Source organism: Zonotrichia albicollis, chromosome Z (assembly GCF_047830755.1).
Source record: "Zonotrichia albicollis isolate bZonAlb1 chromosome Z, bZonAlb1.hap1, whole genome shotgun sequence".
NCBI lineage: Eukaryota > Metazoa > Chordata > Aves > Passeriformes > Passerellidae > Zonotrichia > Zonotrichia albicollis.
Genome location: NC_133860.1, coordinates 52,485,412 through 52,494,914, shown reverse-complemented (window position 1 = coordinate 52,494,914; position 9,503 = coordinate 52,485,412). Strand labels below are relative to the sequence as shown.

The 9,503-nt window shown below is 42.6% G+C and overlaps 1 protein-coding gene across 2 annotated transcripts in view; it reads left to right on the top strand.

The window, feature by feature from the left end:
• The first annotated feature begins 6,983 nt into the window (after positions 1 to 6,983).
• PIP5K1B (phosphatidylinositol-4-phosphate 5-kinase type 1 beta) overlaps positions 6,984 to 9,503 on the top strand; it is a 97,420-nt gene continuing 94,900 nt past the window's right edge. Inside the window, exon 1 of one of the 2 annotated variants that reach the window (XM_074533201.1) lies at positions 6,984 to 7,249. The gene's annotated coding sequence lies outside the window, so the exon portion shown is untranslated. The remainder of the gene's footprint in view (positions 7,250 to 9,503) is intronic. The other variant, XM_074533202.1, reaches the window with a different exon arrangement.

The following is a 9,503-nucleotide window of genomic DNA, read 5'->3' as shown; positions in this document are numbered from 1 at the left end:
ACCTGTGTAGGATCATCCTTGGCCTGGGCTGATTCAGCTGCCTGTGACTCTGCTGTAACTGGCACCAGAGTTCCCTTCAGTGTATTTGCACAGCACCAACAGAGCTGAGCCACAGAGACAGGAGAGAGCCTTAGCACGGGAATACAGTGTACCAACATTTCTCTCCAATATGATGATGTGATATAGCAATAGAAATACGCTGTGACCCTGTTTCTGTGCAGCTGTAAAGGAATGTGTCTGGAGGAAAAAATCCATGTCCAGCAGAGGATATGTCTCATGGTTTAGAACTTCTGTTTAACTAGGAAATAAAGAAATACTTTCTAGTCCTGGTAATAACTGATAAAGACTCACACTTTGAACATATTTCTGAAATAAGCACCATAGAACTTGCATGTAATTGTAAAAACATTTTTATGTTTTGAAATAGTAAGAGAATTTACTGGTATCTGAGTAATCCACTTCTGAATACTCTTAGAAACTGAATTTTCTTCCTCTCTGCCATATATGTAAGTATAGCTTTACATATGTGTGTACCTCAAGAGCAGGATTTTATCAGTTAAATGGTGCCAACACCCACTGAAAGTGTACAGCATGTCATGATTAAGTTCTCTGACATAAATCTTGAGTACATATTTCTCTAAAGATTAGATACTGTTTAAATAGAAAAACATAAAACGGCACTGAGAGACTAAAACCAAATGATTCACTATCAGAGGGGGCAGAATCCCAAGCATGGGAGAAAACATTTCTTTACATGGAAGATCTTGCACTGGTATTTGATTTCCCTGAAAGACAGTCTTGCTCTGCTAGATAGTAAACTGGGTTTTACATTTCATTTTCAGAGAAACCTGAAACATGCACTCAGACTACCATACTTCAATTCAGTGCCTTTAAGAGAAAACACAGCTTTGAGAAAGAGAAAGCCACAAAAACCGGACAAAGTCTGCAGGGTACATGCTACAGGCCAATACCTGCTTTTGGTTGTTTGGTTGCTTGGTTTGCATCATAATACATTTAGTAGAATTTAAAGATGCAAACACATATTCTAAATTCCATTTTCCATTTCTTCAGATTACTTCAGATATGAAGCAGAATTCTTATACTCCAAATAATGCAAATTATTGTGAATTAATGACTGTATAATTAGAGAACATGTAAAACCTTTATAAATGCAATCTCACTTTAAATCTGATGTTTTTTTAAAAAGGTGAGTTCAAATCATCCTTTTATCTAAAATGATATTTCTATGGTCATTATGCTGTTATTTTAAAGAGCATGAAACTAGAAGACTAGTCAATCAAGCATTCAGACAACATTTACTGTAACATTTTACTTATCTCTTCCCCTTCTCTGAACCAGTTAAGCAATGAAACTAGCAGGAAGTGAGGGACTGGTGTAAAATTTATCTGTTAGTCTTATTCCACAGGAATTTCTAGTGATTCAATCACTTCGGGTGCAAGCCCTGAGCTGGGAAACAGAACCAATGTCATTTAGTTTTTGACAGCTAGGAGAGCTCAACACTGCTCAGTTTTCCAGCAAACACGTGGCAAAACATAACTAATTAACTGCCAGAACTTTGTATGCTCTCCGTTTGGCAGTGCTGGAATTTTCACTTATGCAGATGCTTCTCTCTTTTTTACCTTCAGAAAGTTTTTACAATCTCTTTTGTCTTACATACAATTTTCTTCGTGGACCTATCTTAGATTACGTGATATTCTTTGGGAAAACAGGAAATAATGGCAACACTCAGACTAGAAGTCCTGCCTGCAAGTGGTTAGCATGCTCTAGAACCTCACAGTTACGAGAAAAATCGAAAAAAATACAACTTACTCCAGAACTGCTCATAAAGTTCATTAAGCACAAGTGCAGGGATATGCAGGTGGCTAAAATGATGGAGTCATGAGTGAGGAATCCAGAAATACTGAATCTAGTTGTAATGTTAGTCGTACCAAAAGCTGAAGAAAGAGATTCAGGGAGGAAACGGTTTCCCATCTTTCAGAAAAGCACACCTGTTCTGTTTAGAATAATAATGCCAACAATAAAAAGATGTTAGTTTTGCTTAACAGAAGAGATCAGGATGATAGATTTGTCAACTTGTAGACAAAAAAAGTTGTATAAATGATTGTGGCTCATGTGAGTAGCTGTATGAAGAGCTCTCTGATTTCTACAGCAAAACTGACTGCCAAGTTCTGCTCTGTTATCTACATTGCTTGTGGAGTAAAACAAAAAGCAAATTAAAAAGAAAACTGTGGGAGGGTAGGCTGGCACAAGCAATCAGTTCTTAGCTACCAGGGATTCATTATCACCTGAAAGCAGTCATCAGAAGTCTCAGTAATCCCTATCAAATAAGGTGTGTTCTCTTAAAAGCGTTAAGGACCATTTTAAAAGGCTCTGTGCCCTGCTTTGTTTTCAGCAAACAAAAAAATGCAGACTTAGTGCTGACATTCTGATATGACATATAGTATGCCATAATGTAAATCTGTAATTACTAGACAGAAAGGAGAAAATGTCCTTGGATTTTCCTTGTCCTTGGAAATGTCCAGACAAATATAAGAAACTAATACTATTAATCCCCTCTAAAGTTTATCCTTAATGAGCCTACTCAATATTATTTTAATATATATCCTTTTATTGTATTCATAAGCTGATCAAATCAGCAGAAGGGGAAAACTATATGGTTCTGGTTTTTAATATATCTTGCTTGTTTGTGGTGAGAGAGAAACATAGTAAAGAAAATTGCTTATTTTAATTAAGAGAAGAAATAGAAGTCTTTGTAGTTCGTTACATTTATAGGGAAAAAAAATCTCACCAAATTAACACATTACTGTCTGTCTTGAAACAGCATGCCTATATTTACTTCCTGCATAAGTCATATTCTGGAGAGAGACTTTTGAAGCAAAAGGTTTCATTACCCACTGCTACTCAGAAGACTCTAAGCAGCAGCTCTTACTGCATTTGCAGATTTCTAGAAATTGTTTCTGAATTTTATTTTTTAAGTCTGAAAAAAGTAGATCTTCCTAAGTCTAATTTTATAACTTTCCTTCAAACATTGGTTTATGCTTACCAGATATGTAAAACCGAAGGAAACTAAAAATGAAATTACTAATGTGGGCCTAAAATATTATCTGTGTGTATGCTGGACTCTGTACTCTGAACTTCCGCAGTTAGTAGCTCAGATCAGCGCTGGTTCAAGGATGGTAAGACAAAAAAAATTACTTGGGTTATCTGATCTCACTCCTCTGGTGGAGATAACTAGAACTTTAGTATCCTGCAGTGACTGAGCACTCTGTACTGCCATCCTTATGCAAAAGTTTTGACAAAGTGAAGATGTAAGAAAAATCTTAAATATTCTGCATTGGCAAAATTTGATCCAGCTGCAACTACTGATGGTTTCATCAAAATTCATCCACTGGAGCTGTGCACCTCTGGCTCTCCTGGTAGCATAAACTTGTTCTGGCTTAGGCACGACATACAGTTAGACTTCTCCCTACACCAACAAGAATGTAAGTTGTAAAGTAAAAACTCATCAGCATCAAACTAATTCCTATGAATTGTCTGAAAGAGACTCAACCAGAAAAACATGTTTATACCAGATCATTACTCTGCCACAGTGTTTTTGATCTAGAATTATGAGTCTTAAAACTGACTTCAGTGTATTGTTAATACATCTTCAATCACACTTATATAAAAGTAAATAATAGTAGTTTTCCCATCTCAGATATTTTGTGAATAAATACATTGGTATGGAATGTCATAAATGTCCTCTATATAAACATCATCATCAATCCCATTGAACAGTGATTATACAAAGAAGAGAAATGTGTTTGACTACCCCTAAAGCTCCAAATTTTCTGCAGTTACCCCACTAGCTTGTATGCTATAAGTAGCATTACATGGAATTCGGTACGGAATTTTGTCTGGGGAAGGGATAATGTTCTCTACAGTAGTTAGACTTATGCTGGAAACAAGTGTTGATAACTCAGGGATGTTTTTGTTACCATGGAGCAGCATTTGGACAGCAACAAGACCTTTATTGCTCCTCAAGGGACCCCACCAACAGGGTGCACAAGAAGCCAGGAGGGGACACAGTTGGGACCACTGACCCAAGGGATTCAATATATACCATAGTGTCACACTTGGCTTATAAAGCTGGGGGAAGAAGTGGGAAGGACCTGGGATATTGAGTGTGATGATGTTTGTCTTCCCAGGTCAAGGTTACACCTGACTAAGCTCTGCTTTGCTGAGATGGTTTAACATTTGTCTGCATATGGGAAATGAGTGCATTTCTTGCCTTGCTTTGCTTGCATGCATGGCTTTTACTTTACCTATTAAACTGTCCTTATCTCACCTCAAAGTGTTCTTACTTTTCTGATTCTGTCCCCCCTCCTACCCCAAGGGACAGTGAGTGAGTTGCACTTGGTTGCCAGCTGGACATAAACCATGATGAGGGCAATCTACTAAAATGATAATTGTAGAAAATTAGATTGTAACAAGTGTTTATTCTTGTTGTATTCATATTTCTCAGGTCCCATACTATATCAAACTGTTCTTCTCTGCAGCACAGTCCTTCATGCATCTTCTCAGCAGCTCCTCCTGGGCTCTTGACCCACCCCTATTTATTCCAGTTACCTTCACAAGCTACAGCTGCTGCCCAGCTAAGGACTTTGCAGCTGTAGCTCGTTTGGAGTAACTCGGATCTTACACAGATCTTACAATACATAGATCTTAACAGGGACTCTCTCCATAACAATACATATATTCAGGCCCCCACAAACAAGCAATCTAGTACCACAACTAGTGGCAACTCCTGCCCCATCTGTCTCATATTTGTACACCTGCATGTAGCTGGCAGACCTCAGAGCACTATGAGAAGACCCTGGGAATGTGAGAAGAAAAACATGGTAAATGAGATACATAACTTGTCATTTAATGAGAGTTTACTTATATCATATAGCACTGTTAGAGAGTATATGCAGGAGTGGAAAAAAAAGTTTGGGTACTTGTTTGGTTCAGCACAAAGAAGAAAGAAGAAACTTTCTCTTGCTTTCGGATGCTTTTTTGAGAGTAGTCAGGGGTTCTGCTCACTCTTGGAACAGGGTCTGGGACTCGGTATTCCCTGTTTGTCATATATAACCAGTGTCACCACTATCTGCAGTTCTTAAAACTTCCTCTGCAAGAGTTCTGTAAGACAGTTTAATCCTGCCCACTGAAGTGAAATATAATATAAAGCAGTTCACTTTAAAAATCTGAAAGGAAATTTTGAGAAGACCTGATAGTATTAGATTATTCTCATCTTCCATTTTTTTATTTGAAACTAGTTAAAGCTGCAGATTCTGAATACATTAAACAAAATGCCAACCACTCTAAAGATTCAGAGCTGAGCCAGATGGCACATCTGACTGCAGTGTATATGAGCCACTGTACTCCTACTGCTGTGAAAAGCAGAAACTGAAGCATCAGTGGATGAAGCTAGTTTACCAGGAATCTCTCTTGTGGTTCTGACCTAGGGCAGCCACAGTCTCTAAGTGGTGCAGCTATTGCACATAGGTTTGAGTAAACATGTGACAAAGTTGTTTTATAAATATCATGGAAGATAAAAACCGGAGTGAAGTAAGGACCTTAAACAAAATGGAAGAAAAATGGAAGCAGAACATTGAAATGCTATGTTATTTCTTCTTTTAACACACACGGGCACACAATAGTTCCTTCTCACTTGGAATTCAATGTGCATGAGTCAGCCTGTCCGATATCAGCAATTACAGCTATAAATGCAGAGCTATTATGCACTCATGTTGTATGAGTGCATAATACATAGCTTGGGAGTAGTCTATTCTACCAGGAACAAAAAGGTCTTGAGCAGCTTATGGTTCTTGACCATTCTCAAGCAGCAAGCAGGCAGTCAACTGTGCAGTCTTGCTTCACCCAGCAGCAATTCAGCTCCAGCACTCTGCTCCCTGAGAAGGGCCCAGAGCCCTGTAGGAGTGACATTTTCTTGCATGCAGCAGTGTTGCAGATGAAGCCCCAGTAACCTCCCATTTTCATCAGCAGGAAATCTTTGCACATTTTTTCTCACAGCTTTCTTTCCACAGTCATTCATTTACACTGATTTATATCCTTCCTCACTGTCCTCCTCCTCAATTCTTCCCCCTCAATTTTTTCCTGAGGCCTGAAAAACTTAATATGGAAAGTACATGTTGGGGGAATTAATAATCTGGAATTTTTGCCTTCTCGGCATGGATAGGAATGACCAGGTGGATGATGCCAGTGGTCCTGATCAGGGTGCATGTCTGCTAGTGGCTTGCCCAGAAAGCAGTTTTATATGAGAAACAGAATTCGGAGCTCAAATGTGACAAATGAGGAGAAATAATATGAGAGGCAAGGAAGGTGACCTGCTCCTCTGATCCTGACCTCTGGTCCAGGCCGAAAGGCTCAGGCCTGAACAGGGGTTGAGAACAGGGGCTAAGACATGCTGAGAAAGCTGGAGCAGCTCAGCCTGCAGAAGAGAAGGTTGCATGGAGACCCCATAGCAACCTTCCAGTATTTGAAGGGGGCCTACAGGGAAGCTGAACTCTTGGTCATGAAGAGAGAGCTAAGACGAAGACTAATGGGTACAAATTGAAAGAGAGGAAATTTAGTCAGGGAGAAACTTCTTAGTGTGAGCAGTGGAGCCAGAGCCCCCGGTCACAAAGGCGCCAACAGGTGCCGTCACTCTCGGTGCAGCACCGCGGCCTCGCACGGCCTCAGAGCGGCGCGCAGCCCTCACAGCGCCTCCAGACGCGTCTCCCGCGGACCTGGGACCACCGAGGCCAGCTGCTCACCCGGGCCGTGCCACAAAGAGCTCCCAGAGCGCCCTCATCCGCAGGGGGAGGGGAAGCGGCCGGAGCCCGGGCGGGGAGGCCTGGCCGGACGCCCACCGAGCGGTCCCGCCGCCGGGCCCCGGCACGGGCGGCAGGGAGGAGCTGCTGGCGGGAGGAGCCGTGCCGCGGCACCGCCTCCTGCCGTCATCTGCGCTGGAGGTGAGCGAGCGCGGCAGTGCCGGCTGGCAGCGCCGGGGGTGGCAGCTCGGTCCCCTCTCCGGCCTCGGGGCGCTCGGCGGGGCGCCGGCGGCGAGGGGCCGCTCCACAGGAGCGGTCCCGGTCCGGCCGCGCGCAGCGCGGAGCTTGCCCTGCCCTGCCCTGCCCTGCCCCGCCGTGTGTCCCCGGCTGCGGGCGGGCGCGGCGTGCCCGGGACTGCGGTGCGGGCTCTCCGGGTTAGTCTGATTATGTTTTTATTGCTGTCCAGTTCGTCCTCAGGGAGAAGGGCTGGGGGGAAGGCGTGCGGCGCAGGGCGGAGGCCGGCGGGGCCCCCGAGCCGGGCTGGGGCAAGTGCTGAGGCGCGCCGGGGGTGGCAGGTCCCTGTCCCCGCCGGGAGCCCCGCCGGCGCCCGGGGCCTGAGGGACTGGCGGAAAACGTGTCTCGTTCCTGTGCTGTGTACGTATGTGTGTGTCTGTCGGTCTGTCTGTCTTCGTTTCGGGAGGGGGGAGATTGTCTGTGAACTTCCACGGACTTTTAAGTCTCTTAATTGTGGGGTTGCAGCACTTTAAGGAAAAAGAGCACCCAGCATGTGGGGGAATGGTGGGAGGTGGGTTCCTGCGTCCCTGAGGCGCTGGCCATTTAGGGACTGGACTCTGCTGCAGCTGAACGGGCTTTTCCAGGTGCACGCAGCGATCCCCGCGGAGGTCCGGCTGGCGCTGCAGGGAGAGCGGGGCTGGACTGGGACTCTGCCCATGAGGCTGGTTTTGCCGAATAGAGCCCGATAGCAGGAAAGTCCTTAAATAGTAAACTTACGTGTTAGTACCATAAAGTGTCTTCTGTAAAGTAGCAATCTCTCCAATACCATGCTTAGGTGATCGGAGGTTTTTGGTTATCCTCTGCCTCTCTCTTTTCTCTTTAGTGCTGCCTCTGAAAAGCTAAGCTATGGTACATACTATTGCTTTAGGGAAACTTGGTGTTGGTGTTGTTATCTCTCCCTAAGGAAAATGTAAATAGACTTGCTTCATATTACTTCTGAAAGGATATTGCTTAAGGTGAAGAAACAGAGAGTTTGTTCCTTTTATTTTGTTAGAGAGTCCCGTATTTATGTAGATGATTTGACGCTAACATTTGGATAATGTAAGGTGAAGAGGGCTTAGGTCAATGTTAAAACCACAGAAATTCTTCTTAAAATGAACCTAAGGAGCACTGACAGTTCTGAAATTTATGAATGTGTATTGTAGCACCCACTGGACTTTTTTTATGTAGCAATGTAAATTTATAGGATGTTTATCTCATGGTTTATTAGTGTGGAGATGCTCATAATGAAGTTCATTAAATTGTGTCTCAAAATTCTTCCATCTTCAAAGTGGAGAATACGTGTTCTGATGAATGTCTAATGTAGTTGTTACTCTGACTCTTCCAAAACCTATAATAGTACTTAATTTGTCACCTCTTTCTCCACCCAAATATTTTTTCCTATTTATAATCTATTGGGTTTTTTGCTTACAGCCATTTCAAAACTGATTCAGAAAAACCAAAGTTTAACACAATTATTCAAATCTCTTTTGCTTTTAAAGATCAGTGTCTAATAAGTAATTTATTGGGAGAAAATAAAACAGGACTGTAAATATGTTCCTCTTAATTATTTTTATTTTACTGCATTACATTCTTTCCTTGATTCTTCCTTTCCTGCAATTAGATAAAACAGGGAGTTGAAAATAATTCTAAGTCTGGGAATCGATCCTTAAGCCATTAAAAGCAGCAGGAAGTTTCTTTCTCCAAATTCATTGGGCGGTAGTTAAAGGATGTCTTCAGTTATATGTTTGGATATTCTTGATTTTGGAAGAATTGAAACCTGTGCCTAAGAATAAGCATTTGGTCACATGTTTTACTGTAATAGGGTGTATTTGTGGAATGGTGTTGATTTCTCTCTTTCTTGTCTAGCTTGTAGGGAGCTAAAGGGTTTTTTTCTTTTACTTTTGACACCAGTAGAATGGGCTAGAAACTATAAAAACTGCTTTCTCTGGGGTCATGTAATGTGCTCCATGTGCTGTTGAAAATGTGCTAACTGATTCTTCCAGTCCTGAACATACTGTACCTAATCAGTGTGTTTATATTCTGTGTAACCAAGGCACGTTAGGTGTGTTGGCATTCTTGGCTACTTTAGACTAGAAACTGGCAACAACCTTTCCTTGGGCAGCTGGTTACAGGGCGCTGCCTCCCCCTTTCCCCCCAGCTCACATTTGGTTTTAAGGGTAGATAAGGGCTGGCACAGCTTCTATGCCCTTTTCAGCACCCTGCACAATACAGTGCTGTGCTAGCAATTGCTGAGAGCCTGCCTACAGGTTTGTCTGACACAGTGATTGAAGAACGTGTACTTGTTGGTGTTGCAGTGTGATTGCTTTTGTTACGGACCACCTCCTGTGAGGAGGTAACCTGCTTAGCGGATGAGGGAAAGGCTATGGATGTAGGCTACCTGGACTTTACTGA